Source organism: Rattus norvegicus, chromosome 7 (genome assembly GCF_036323735.1).
Source record: "Rattus norvegicus strain BN/NHsdMcwi chromosome 7, GRCr8, whole genome shotgun sequence".
In the NCBI taxonomy this organism is placed as follows: Eukaryota; Metazoa; Chordata; class Mammalia; order Rodentia; family Muridae; genus Rattus; species Rattus norvegicus.
Window position 1 is genome coordinate 121,714,376 of NC_086025.1, and position 12,251 is coordinate 121,726,626.

Consider the following 12,251-nt stretch of genomic DNA (forward strand, 5'->3'; position numbering starts at 1 on the left):
TGTCTGCAGAAAGTTTACTCCGAGCATGGTGTAGGCAGGCTGTATTAGTCAGGGTTCTCTAGAGTCACAGGACTTATGGGTAGTCTACGATATACTGTACAGTCAGGGGATTTGTTATGATGACTTACAGTCTGTAGTTCAACTCCCAACAACAGTCACCTGTGAATGGAAGTCCAAGGATCTAAGAGTTGCTCAGTCCCACGAGGCTGGTAGATTCCAACAGATGTGCTGGCAAGTAAGCTCAAGCAGGTAAAGAAATGCAAATCTTCTTCTAGTGCCCTTATGTAGCCCTCCAACAGGAGGTGTGGCCCAGATTAAAGATGTGTACCACCATGCTGGATCTGGGACCTGTTTTGTCCCAGGTTGACCTTAACTCAGAGCTCTCCTTGCCTCAGTCTCCTGGGATTCATAGCCACTATGCCTTAAGTTCTCCATGCCAAGATCCAGGTCAGAAACTCCCAGCCTCAAGTTCTGGACGACAGGTGGACCTTCCAAGTCTGGATTGTAGTTCATTCCAGAAATAGTCAAGTTGACAACCTGGAATAGACATTACATAGGCTAAAAATGAAAGGACATAAAAAAAAACATAAATGCAAACAGTAAAAAGAAAAAGGACAGGACAACTGAGTATGGTGGGTGGTACACGTCTTTAATCTCAGAACTTGGGAAGCAGAGGCAGGCAGACCTCTCTGAAGCCAGCCTGGTCTACAGAGCAAGTTCCAGGACAACTAAGGCTACATAGACACTGTTTCAAAAACAAACAAACCAACAAAAACAAAACAAAAAAAAAACCCATAATAAAACACACGACACAAAAACATGCCAAAGGCCTGGTGTGGTGGTGCATGATTGCAATCCCAGACTTTTGGAGGCAGAAATTAGGAGGCTTGAGAGTTCAAGGCTAGCGTGGTTTATTTAGTGAGAACCTGTTTCATAATAAGGGCTGAAGAGATGGCTCAGTGGCTAAGAGAGAATAGTGCTCTTACAGAGGACGGAGTTTGCTTCCCAACACCTATGTCAGATGCGTCACAACTCCCTAAAACCCCATTTCCAGGAAACCCTCTTCTGATCTCCTCAGACAGCTGAACTCACATGTACTTACCCACACATTAACATTAAAGTTAAAAGTTTTTTAAAAGGTGTATTTATTATATTTATATGAGTACACTATAAATGTTCTCAGACACACCAGAAGAGGGCATCAGATCCTATTACAGATGGTTGTGAGTCACCATGTGGTTGCTGAGAATTGAACTCAGGACCTCTGGAAGAACAGTCAGTGATCTTAACCACTGAGCTATCTCTCCAGACCAAAACTAAACATTTTTTTTGACACTTAAAAAAACATTAGAAAAACTAAACATTTTTAAATATTATATTTAATTTATATTTTATTTGTATGAGTATTCTGCCTAAATGCATGTGTGTGTACCATATGTAATGTCGTGGTGGTCAGAAGAGGGAGGGTCAGATCCCTTGGAACTGAAATTATGTTTGTGAGTCCCTGTGATGTGGGTGCTGGGAACTATACTCAGATCCTCTGTAAGAGCAACAAGTGCTTTTCTTTTTATTTTTTTTTCTTTTCTTTTTTTTTTCTCGGAGCTGGGGACCGAACCCAGGGCCTTGTGCTTGCTAGGCAAGCGCTCTACCACTGAGCTAAATCCCCAACCCCAACAAGTGCTTTTAACCAGGAGCCATCTCTCCACAACCTAAAATTAAAAACCAAAATAACAAAAAAGTAGCATTAGGAAATTGAAATCTACTGAATTGAGTGAAAAAGATACAATGTATCAAAAACTCTGGATGTTGGGAAATCTAGATGCTAAACACATATCTTAGAGAAAAAGAAACATGACCAGGCTTAGTTATATATAATGTCTATAATCCCAGACATTGTTCCAAGTTCAATACCAGCCTGGTCTACATAGGGAGATCCAGATTACATAGCAAGAATATGTCTCAAAAAGAAAAGAAACAGTACCTCAAAGCAATCATGCAGGATTCCAGCTTCCATCTTGAAAACCTGGACCAAGATGAGGAAAATAAACCCAAAACAAATGGAAGGAAATAATATAAGTAGAAATCAAAGGAATTGAAAATGAGAAAAATCAATGAAACAAAAAGTTGGTTTTTAAAAGTGATCAGTAAAATTGATAAAGTTCAGTCAAGAAAAGGATACCAAGAATAGTACAGATACAGGGGAGACATAGGAAGTTAAATTCTGGAGTACCCAGATGTTGTGAATCAGAAGGAAATTATGCTGGCTAGTAGGGTAGCAACATCCCTGGGTGTGGTGGTTTGAATGTTTCCCATGGGTTCATGTATTTGCATGCTCAGTCCTCAGTTGATGGAGTGTTTGGAAAGGATTAGAAGGCTTGGAGGAAGTGTATCACTGGGAATGGGGTCTAAGGTTTCAAAAGCCAGACTGGGCCCACCCAGTCTGTGTTTTGTATGCATCTTGAGTACACCCACCCTCACTCTGGCACTGCTTTCTCAGTTCCCAAACTTACCCCCACCCCCACCCCCACCTGGCATCACCCCCTCCCATAGTACTCCCCCATCTCTGCCTGCTGCTTACTGACCAGGATTAAAGCTTTCTAGCACCATGCCTGCCTGCCTGCCACCATGCACCCTACCATGATGATGATGGACTAACCTTCTGATTCTGTAAGCAAGCCCTCAATTGAACGCTGTCTTTCCTATGAGTTGCTTCGGTCATAGTGTCTCCTCACAGCAATAGAATAGTAAGTAAGACATTTGGGTTACCACACAACATTCAGCATGTTTCTGAATGAGAGTTACACTTAAATGAGAGGGGAAAGGTCGTTCTCATAATGTGGGGAGGCCTCTGCCAATTCACTGTAGGCCTGAACACAACCTGTAGAGCAAGAAGGTTGCACAACTCATTCTGCAACACCAGCTCCTTCTGGCTGTGTAGCAGATGGCCTTTGGACTAGAACTTTACTCAACTCCTTCCTTAGCCTCCAGCCTCTTTGCCTCCCTCACTGAATTTTGGGCTCACCAAGTCTCCATAATAAGGCCAATTCCTTAAAATATCTCTAGTTGGCAGTATAACTCAGTGATATAGTGTGCTTGCTTAGTGTGCAAGACCCTGACCCACTTCCCAGCATTAAATCAAACACACATTTATGTATAGGGAGATGAAATAGAAATACACAAGCTGAGTGTGATGACTCATACCTTTAGTTCTAGCACTCAGGAGGCAGAGGCAGGCAGATCTCTCAGTTCAAGACTGCCTGGTCCATATAGTTCCAGGACAACCAGGGCTACACAGAGGAATCCTGTCTCAAAAACAAACAAACAAACAAAATAACCACTACCAAAAAACAGCAACAAAAACCCTAATAAAAGGAAGGGCTGGGGAGATGGCTCAGTGTTAGGTCTTTAGAAATTCCTTCCCAAAGACCAACATTTAGACAAAAGGCAACATTCCCCCAGGGATTTAAGATTATTACTTGCTAAAAGGAGTCATTTCCCTTATCTGGGGGAAAAAAGAGAACCCTGACTCCTCCATTAACCTAGGCCTGTGGTGCCTCTTAGCATATCAAGGTCTTACCTCTATCAATGTCTTACCTCTTATCTAGCCTAACCTCTAGGCTCCCTCAGCCCCCAATCACAAGTGCCTGCTAGAGTCATTCTGGCTGCTGACATACTCTGCCCCCTACTCTAAACCTCTGCAGGCCATAAGCTTCCCTTCCCTTCCCCCAGCTTCTCCTTTCTCCTGTATAACTCAGCCATTTGTTCTTGCTGTTTTGGTCCCCTCTTGGTTCTCAGGTGTACTCTTGTTCTCTTCTCTCTCTCCTCTCAGGGCCTGGTTCAGTCTGGAACCTTCCAGATGCCCTTGGCTGTATTTTCCCGAATATCTACAATGAAACACTCTCCTCTGTTGTACGCAGGAGCAGCCATGTCCTTATTTTCACTCATTCAGTGGTTAAGAGGGCTTGCTGTTCTTCTAGAGGAATGGGGTTCAATTCCCAGCACACAAGTCAGGCAGCTTACAACTCTTGTAACAAGCAGTTGGGAACCCAACACCCTTTTCTTGCTTCCAGGGAAACCACACATGTGTGCAAACACAGACTCATACACATACAAAAAATAAATCTTTTAAAAAACTTCATAGAACTAGTAAGTGAGCCCAGCATGTTCTCAAGACACAAATGACTTACTTTTTTTCTTTATTTTGTATACATGTGTGTAAGTGCAAGTGCTAGCATGTGTGTGAAGGTCAAAGGGCAACTTTTTTAGTTTGTTCTTGCTTTACAACTTGTTCAGGTCTCTCTTGTTTCTGCCGCTCTACTGCCAGGTTAGCTGGCCCAGGCATTCCTGGATGATTCTCCTTGCTCCACTTCCCATCCTGCTGTAGGAATGCAAACAACCACGTATAGCATTCACCAAGTTCTAGGGCCCCTTATTTGTTATTTGTCCTAGAACTTGGTCTGTAGATCAGGCGGACCTCTAACTCAGAGATCCCCCTGCCTCTGCCTCCCAAGTTCTAGGATTAAAGGCATGGGCCACCACAGCCTGGTACAAAGGATTTAAAAATAAATTAATCATTCCAGTAGATAGAAGTAGTAGAAAGTCTCTGGGATTTAGAATTAAGCAAAAGTTTCTTAAACTGAATATCAAAAACATGATTTCACAGGAAATATTGATAAATGGGACCTTAACCAAAGCTGAAAGCGTCTGCTCCACACAAGACCCTAAGAGGGGCTAAAATGGTAAACTCCAGCTAGGAGTCTGAGCAAGGGTTTGGCACACAGGACTTTCCAGCTGCTACTCACTGCTATTATAATCCTTTGACTGCCCCTTACTCTGACAAGAAAGCTCTCATCCACAAGTTCCATCCCTCTCACCAGAGCGCATCAGCCTCTCTTGGTAGTGATCTCAACCTTCCCCCAAGGCAGTTCTTCACCTATGGTATCTCAGTGGTCTCTGGGAATGGTCTCTCATTGCCTCCATGTCACTCCAGTAGCCATCTAAACATTCCCCATTAACGGCACACAAAGGGGCTCCAAATGCAGCCGCAATCCAGTGAGACAGGCAACCATAGGGAATAGATTAGCAACCTGAGACTCTCCTTGGTTTAGACTATGCCCACACCTCTTTTATAATGCATTTGCTAGTTTAGGACTCTCCCCTGTATGTACTGAGCACACTCACGGGCACACAGCCACTCGTGGAGCTCTCTGAGCTCAGTATTTAGCAACCTGTTAGCAACCCAGGACTGTTTTTTTTTTTTTTTTTTTTTTTTAAATCTAGCTACAAACTGAATAATGGAATAAGTTTCTCTTCCTCTTAAAGAACCGTCAAACTTGTCAAACATATTCTCCACTTGTGGGAACAGAGGTAGAGGATTGATCTAACCTCAACTGGTTTGAGTGTGCATGCACAACAAAGCAAACTGTTCCCTCTAACTGAACTTTTAAGGAGAATCTATTTACCATCTAATGTCTATGCAAAATTGGGTGTGTATGATCAAAACCAGATGTACTATGAGAAAGAATATGCATAGCGTTAAAGTTTATGACTCAATCTGTCAAGATAAAGAACCATGCTACAGAAGAACCCTAGTAACCAAACTCCTTCTCCGGAGCTCCACGAAAGGAAGCCCTATGGCTGGAGAGATAGCTTGGAAGTTAAGAGCACTTGCTGGTCTTGCAAAGGACATCATTGTGACTCCCAGTATCTACATGGTCGCTCACAACCTTCTGTAATTCCAGTTCTAAAGGACTGGAGGTCTTCTTCTGGCCTTTATGAGCACTACGTGCAGGTAGTACACAGACATAATGAGTATCTTCACTCATGTAGGCCACTATTTTCTTGTAATGTGTTCTGAATTGTTCTGTTATTTGAATGGTTTCTTTCATTTCAGTCTTAAAGATTTATGAATGTTATGTATGAGTGTTCTATCTGCAAGTACAAACACATGCCAGAAGAGGGCATCTACGTTATAGATGGTTGTGAGTCACCACGTGGTTACTGGGAATTGAACTCAGGACCTCTAAGAGAGGTCTCCAGCTTTTTACTCTTAAATGAGGAGCCAAGAACCTGGAAACACCTAGCCCAAGACCCTCTCCAATGGGAATACCTGCACTACTTCATTTTATCTGGGCTCTCACCCCTTCATTTAGAAAAACTGGCCATTGACATGGTTTGGTCATATGTGCAACTCATCTCTCCCTGCCCATCTGGACGGGCTGGTGTACAATCAAGGCAGGGAGCTGCTTCATTTCTCAGATGGGAAATAGAGGCCTCATTGAATCTCAGCAGGACTGGGTCAGGGAGTAAGTGAACTAAAACCAACTGCCCTGACACAAACCTCCAGGAACACCTAGCAGTAATTTACCATAGCCTCTGGGCTTGCCTGTGAGGGATTAGCATGATTAGGCTAATTGAGTAGAAGACCCTCCTGAGGGAGAGGGCAGCATTCCCAGGTTTAGGTTTTAGACTACGCAAAAAGGAAGCTAGCTAAATACGTGAATTCCTCGGTCTCTTCTGACTGCAGATGCAATGACCAGCTGCTTCACGATCCTTGTCACACCTTCCCTGCCATGGTGGACTGTACCCTAAGAATAAATTCTCCCTGCCATGGTTTTGTCTTAGTCTTGATCACAGTAATGAGAAAAGCCTCTAATACAACACCTGGCTAACACCCAAAAGCCATTGATATACTCAGACTACTTAGTGACTGCCAGTGTAGCTCCAAGATCCGGGGCTCAGGACAGCCATTCTGAAGCACACTGTGAAGGCCCTTGTGCCTTCTGCCTGATTACCCTTGGGGGATTCTTTCATGCCTAGAAATGAGAGACTAGACTTCTGCATCATATGGTAGGCAAACGCCTGTCCTGAGGTCTCAATCTTCTTGAAAATTAGGTATGAATTCAGTCTAATGTATTGCCTCCTCTCCCCCTTCTCGGGGACAGTCCCTCTGGAAGGGCTGACACTACCTGTAGCATCTGCATCCCCATTGCTAGACCCACTGCTTTACTCTAATATAGCAAATAAAGAGTCAAGTAGGACTTCAAGAACTGCTATCTTTTGTCTATGATGGTGGGTGCCTTTTACACGGTCCCTGTGGACACCCAAATGTTTCCTAACCCTCCCAAACCCCTGGACATCTTGACACTACACAAGTCACAGAAGGGGAAGCCTGCTCCTTGCAAACCACGCAAGCAGCCTTATTGCCTTCTACTTCCTGTTACCCTTCCTCCCCTGCACAGCTTGGGTAGGGCTAGGAGCACCGAGAGTGCTCAGCCTGGCCCTGAAGGGCCATCTCCAGGTGAAGAGCTTTCTTTTTTTTTTTTTCAGAGCTGGGGACCGAACCCAGGGCCTTGCGCTTCCTAGGCAAGCGCTCTACCACTAAGCTAAATCCCCAACCCCCAGTGAAGAGTTTTCTTAGGTGCTTCATTATAAAGGGACACAAACAAGCAAGCCAGTCGAGACCTCCAGCTGGGCTGAGACATCCTAAGCTAAAGCTCACACTCACTTCTATTTTAGTTGTTCCAGACCCTACCCCTCTTAGCTCTATACCTCAAGAACCCATGTCTGAACAATTCTCCTGGGGCTTTGGAAATCCTTCATGAAGCTAGATGTGAATCTCTGTTCTCATTCCCCTGAAGTGGAGGGTGATGTGTATGAGGGGGAGAACACAGCGAGGACGATTAATGGGAAGGAATTTCTGTACCCTACAGGAACCTGCTAGCTGAGGACCTCCACCCAGGCCTGTCTGATATGGGAGCCACCACCTACAACCACAAACATCAGCTTCCCAGAATGGAAGATAGAGAAGACAGAAGATAGATAGGCTCAGGGTTCCACACCAATGATGACCAAAGGTTCCATCTCCAGTGCACCGGCAGCCCAATCATCTTCCCTTGAACTTTAGACACGGAACCCCAAACCATGTCCAGTGACTAGTGATGACGAATCAGACAGAGTAAGCAAGGTGTTTCATCAGCCACTAGCCACCTCCCTCCCACCCCCGCGGGCTCACATTCCTCAAGTCACGGAAGAAAACCCCCAAAGGTGCAAAACAGGAGATGAGCGTGGGACAGAATTTCAGCATAAAAGAACAATCTGTGGCCTAAAGTGTCATCAGAGAAGGACCTCTGGGACAGATTCCACCTGCAGAAGTTACTTGGTCTGCACAGGCATTTGAATTAGGGTGTTCTACGTTAAGCTCCTTATTTCTTTTACCCAAATATGGCCTCAGGCCCTGTGCAGCTAGCACCTGCTGCGTCTGGTCTCCACCCATGGGCTACTGAAAGAAGTTGCGCGCACGCCCCTCTGAGGACGCCCGCCTCGACCACAAGCCCGGAAGCCCCGCGGCCAGCCGTTGGAAGAGTGAAGGACCACCCTAACGGCCAAGCCCTCAGAAGAAACCACGGAGGACGCGCGCTCCCAAACGCGTGGCAATTCCAACCAACCGCCGCGGCGACTGCGCCTGCGTAGTCTTCGGACGCTATCCTGACAGGGCAGGTGCGCCAGACCGCGCTTGCGTGGTTTGACGAAGGAGGCCAGCGACCAGACCTCGTGTGTGAGACTGCGCCGGAGTAACCTGACCCCGGGAGATGGGGCTAAGGGGAAATTGCGCCTGCGTAGTTTTCGCGGCTCCGCCCCTTTTGCCTAGCCTGGGCCCATCTCCGGTCCTCCGAGTCTCCCCCCAAGGCGGGGCAGGTGCGCGCGGACTGCGCTTGCGCGCGCCAGCCCCGCCCCCGCCCCCGCCCCCGACCCGCGCGGGGCCCTGGGAGGGGCACAGCGTCCGGCGGCGTCGCGGGCGGCGGGGCTGGGGCGGCGGGAGGGGCGGCGGGGGCAGACAAAGCGGCTAATGAATGGGCGCGCCCGTCGCGCTGTCCGCAGCCCGCGGGCCCGCGCTGCGCAGCGCGGAGCCGGCGCCTCAGGTGAGTGCGCGCAGGACACTTCAGTGGCGTCTTCGACGGCCGGAGCTGCGCAGGGGTCGAGGACCGCGCCTTTGTCCGTGCGCGGCGGGCCGGGCGGAGGCTGCGTCCCGTGAGTACGCCCGGCCGGGCCTCTGACAGCTGCGCCTCGCGCCGCCGGCGGGCCCAGGCCGCGGAGGGGAGCGGCTGCGGGACGCCCCGTTGGATCTTTCGTCAGGTGCCCGGCTCCCGCCACGTCGTGGCGCCCCCAAGCCGGTGCCGGTGGGTGCGCGTGTCCAGGAAGGGGCGCCGGCAGGCTTCACGGCGGTGACACGGGTCGGTGTCACGCTTCTTGGTGCCTGACTGCAGCGTGTGCTTCTGGGTCTGACCGCGGAGGCTTAACGAAACTTAACTCACGCCTTGGCTCCGCAGCGTCTTCACGGGTGCTACCTGCCATCATTTTTGTTCCTTTTGTCCTTTTTGGTGCGACCCACTCTCTGCTGGGGTGGCTGCGGGTTCTCGCTCTGTGTCTGGAGATTTCTCACGAGGCTCGAGCGCGTCTTTTCAAGTCCCTGCAGCTCCGAGCCTCAGGAGGAGCTGCTGTCGCTGTTCTCGTGTTTGTAAAAAGGGAAGTCATTTGTTTTGAAGTTAATTAGGATAAGATTAAGTGCAGTTTTTAAAAAGACACTTCTGCCTTTTGGCTTTGTAAAGCCAGTCAGCCAAGGCAAGTATGTTCTTGTGACTTTATAGGAAGAAAGAATTTTTCCCCTTTATATCGTGGTGATAAAATTAATAAGAGTAGGGAAATTTTAGTTTTGAGTTTTTCTTTTTTTAAAGGACTCTGAATAAGCACAGTTGCAAGGCATGAATTAATTCCACGCCAAGCAGAATTGAGAAGCTACAAGTTTGACTCTACACCCTGAGGGTTTTAGTGGCTCGTCCATGAAGGCATTGGTGCGTGCCTTCTGTAATCTATATAAACTTTTATATATACTTTTTAAATGTGGCTTTTATTTCCATGAGAAGATCTAGTATAAGTTAAAATATTTTGTGAATCTTTAGGAAGTTTCAAAGTCTCGGTGTGCTGGTTGGTTTTCGTCAATTTGCACAAACCTAGACCTATCTTGGAAGAGGGAATTATTTTAATATCTTGTTTATTTTTAATATTCATTGGTATTTTGCCTACAAGTGTGTCTCTGAGGGAATGTTGGATCCCCTGAAACTGGAGTTACAGTTTCAGTTGTAAGAACTGCCTGTGGGTGAATGGAATTGAATTAAACCCAGGTCCTATGGAAGTGTTATTAATCACTGAGCCGTCTCTCTAGCCTCAGAAGAAGGACTCTTCTTCAAAACAGTTTTTGAAAAGTATTTATTATTTTATGTATGTCTGTGTGAGGGCATCAGATCCTCCTGGAGCTAGAATTATAGATGGCTGTGGGCTGCCATGTGGGTGCTGGGAATTGAACTCAGGTCTTTGAAAGAGCACCAGTGCTCTTAACCGTGGAGCCATCTTTCCAGCCTCCAGAAGAGGGATTTTTTTTCCCGCTAAATAATGCATTTATTTTGTGTGTTGGTATTTTGCCTGCATGTGTGTCTGTGAGAGGGTGTCAGATATTGGAGTGGCAGACAATTGTTAACTGTCATATGGGTGCTGGGAATTGAACCTGGGACTCCCTTCTGGAAGAGCAGTCAGTGCTCTCAACCTCTTCAGCGCCCATGAAGTGGAATTCTTTTTTTTTTTTTTTTTTTTTTTTCTTCTTTTTTTCGGAGCTGGGGACCGAACCCAGGGCCTTGGGTTTGCTAGGCAAGCGCTCTACCACTGAGCTAAATCCCCAACCCCATGAAGTGGAATTCTTAATATAGAAAAATGCCTCCGGGGCTGGGGATTTAGCTCAGTGATAGAGCACTTGCCTAGCAAGCGCAAGGCCCTGGGTTCGGTCCCCAGCTCCGAAAAAAAGAACCAAAAAAAAAAAAAAAAAAAAAAAAAAAAAGAAAAAGAAAAATGCCTCCATAAAATTGACTTGTAGGCTTTTTTTCTTTTTTAAACGATCGATGTAAGCAAGTCCAGCCAGAGGTCTGGGGAGTGATGTTATGCCACCCCTAGGTAAGTGATCCTGAATGTTATATTAAAAAAAAAAAAGCAGGCTGAGCCATCCTTGAGGAGCAAGCTCCTCCATGGCTTCTGCTTCAGTTCCTGCCTCCGCGTTCCTGCCCTGCTCTTCCTTGGTGATAGACTCTTACCTGGAAGTGTAAGGTGAAATAAACCCTTTCCTCCCTGGGTTACTTTTGGTCATGGTGTTAACCACAGCAGTAGACAGTCTTTAGGCAGGTAGGCAGACTCTTATGTTGAAAGAAAACGCAGTGCTGGAGAGATGGCTCCCTGGGTAAGAGCAGGGCTGCTCTTCCAGAGGACCTGGGTTTAATTCCCAGCTACCACATGGCAGCGCACACCTGTTTGTAACTCCAGTTCCAGGGCTTCTGACATCATTGCACAGACACCCGGGCAAGCGAAATACCAATAAATGTAAGCAAAAATATGTTCAAAAAGAAAGAAAGCCATTACTTGAGTGTGTTCCCAACCAGTTAGTTCCTGATTCTGGCATTTGATGTTTTTTATAAGTGGAAGTTCTTTGACTTTGATACTATACCTACACAGAAAGTCCCAAACACTTTTGAAAAGGTTTTTAGGAAATTAGGGGAGTTGGTTGAATTTGCATATGTGTGCTTGAGCTGATGTGTAGTATTTGTTCAGTGAAAGAAATGTGTGTGTGTGTGTATTTCAGGTATCTGATGGGCCTAGAGTTTGGAGCAAGAACTGGGAAGTGGAGCTCTAGAAACATGGAGACAGTAAGTGGCCATGGTCACTGTCTCTTCACTCCGCATCTGTGTTTTTTATGTGCCTGGCTTCAAGTACTTTAGTTTCTACTTCTGGTTGACCTGCTGAAAGGAGGGCATAGGTAAGTGACTCTTTCCTTGGCCACAGACTTGGTTAGCCCTGCGGTAGAGCCATCTGGGGCTAGAGGCACAGTTACTAACCAGAGGCCCCTCCAACCAGCATCGTTTCTTTCTGAACGTTTCCCTTTGAATAGACCAGTTCAGAGCAAGCCCTGTCATTCTTTTCTTTACTCTTTGAGGATGCCGTGCAGGTGTCTGTCATTCCTGCAGGTGTTTTGTATGTCACTGAATCTATCTGCAAAAGTCTCTCAGCTCTGGCCTTCACTTACATCTGGGAAGTGTAGAACTTGCCAGCTGCTGCACCCCAATCTTTCAGATACTCCTAGCCCCACTTTTTTCTTTATCCTAGACATAATGCCTGTAATCAGAGCCCTAGCCCAGAGGCCCAACTCTAGGTTC

At 46.6% G+C, this 12,251-nt stretch overlaps 1 protein-coding gene and 1 long non-coding RNA gene across 10 annotated transcripts in view; one reads left to right on the forward strand and one right to left on the reverse strand.

Moving 5' to 3' along the window:
• On the reverse strand, nucleotides 1–8,704 carry LOC102547254 (uncharacterized). Of its 3 annotated transcripts, none has more exons than XR_005487559.2 (3): nucleotides 2,657–8,704; nucleotides 1,982–2,023; nucleotides 1–537 (listed from the first exon to the last, which is right to left on the reverse strand). It is a non-coding gene; the product is annotated as an uncharacterized LOC102547254 (long non-coding RNA). The 3 variants fall into 3 exon arrangements; XR_593678.3 differs by having other exon boundaries at nucleotides 8,218–8,599; XR_010053906.1 differs by having other exon boundaries at nucleotides 1,982–8,704.
• Nucleotides 8,705–8,754: 50 nt separating this feature from the next.
• The window catches only part of Zbed4 (zinc finger, BED-type containing 4), a 40,051-nt gene continuing 36,554 nt past the window's right edge, over nucleotides 8,755–12,251 (forward strand). For 2 of the 7 annotated variants that reach the window (XM_063263629.1, XM_063263627.1), the window contains exons 1-2: nucleotides 8,755–8,921; nucleotides 11,681–11,854. The gene's annotated coding sequence lies outside the window, so the exon portion shown is untranslated. Of the gene's footprint in view, nucleotides 8,922–9,727; nucleotides 9,852–11,680; nucleotides 11,859–12,251 lie in introns of those variants that run through there. The other 5 variants (NM_001134800.4, XM_063263630.1, XM_063263628.1 and 2 more) reach the window with 5 other exon arrangements.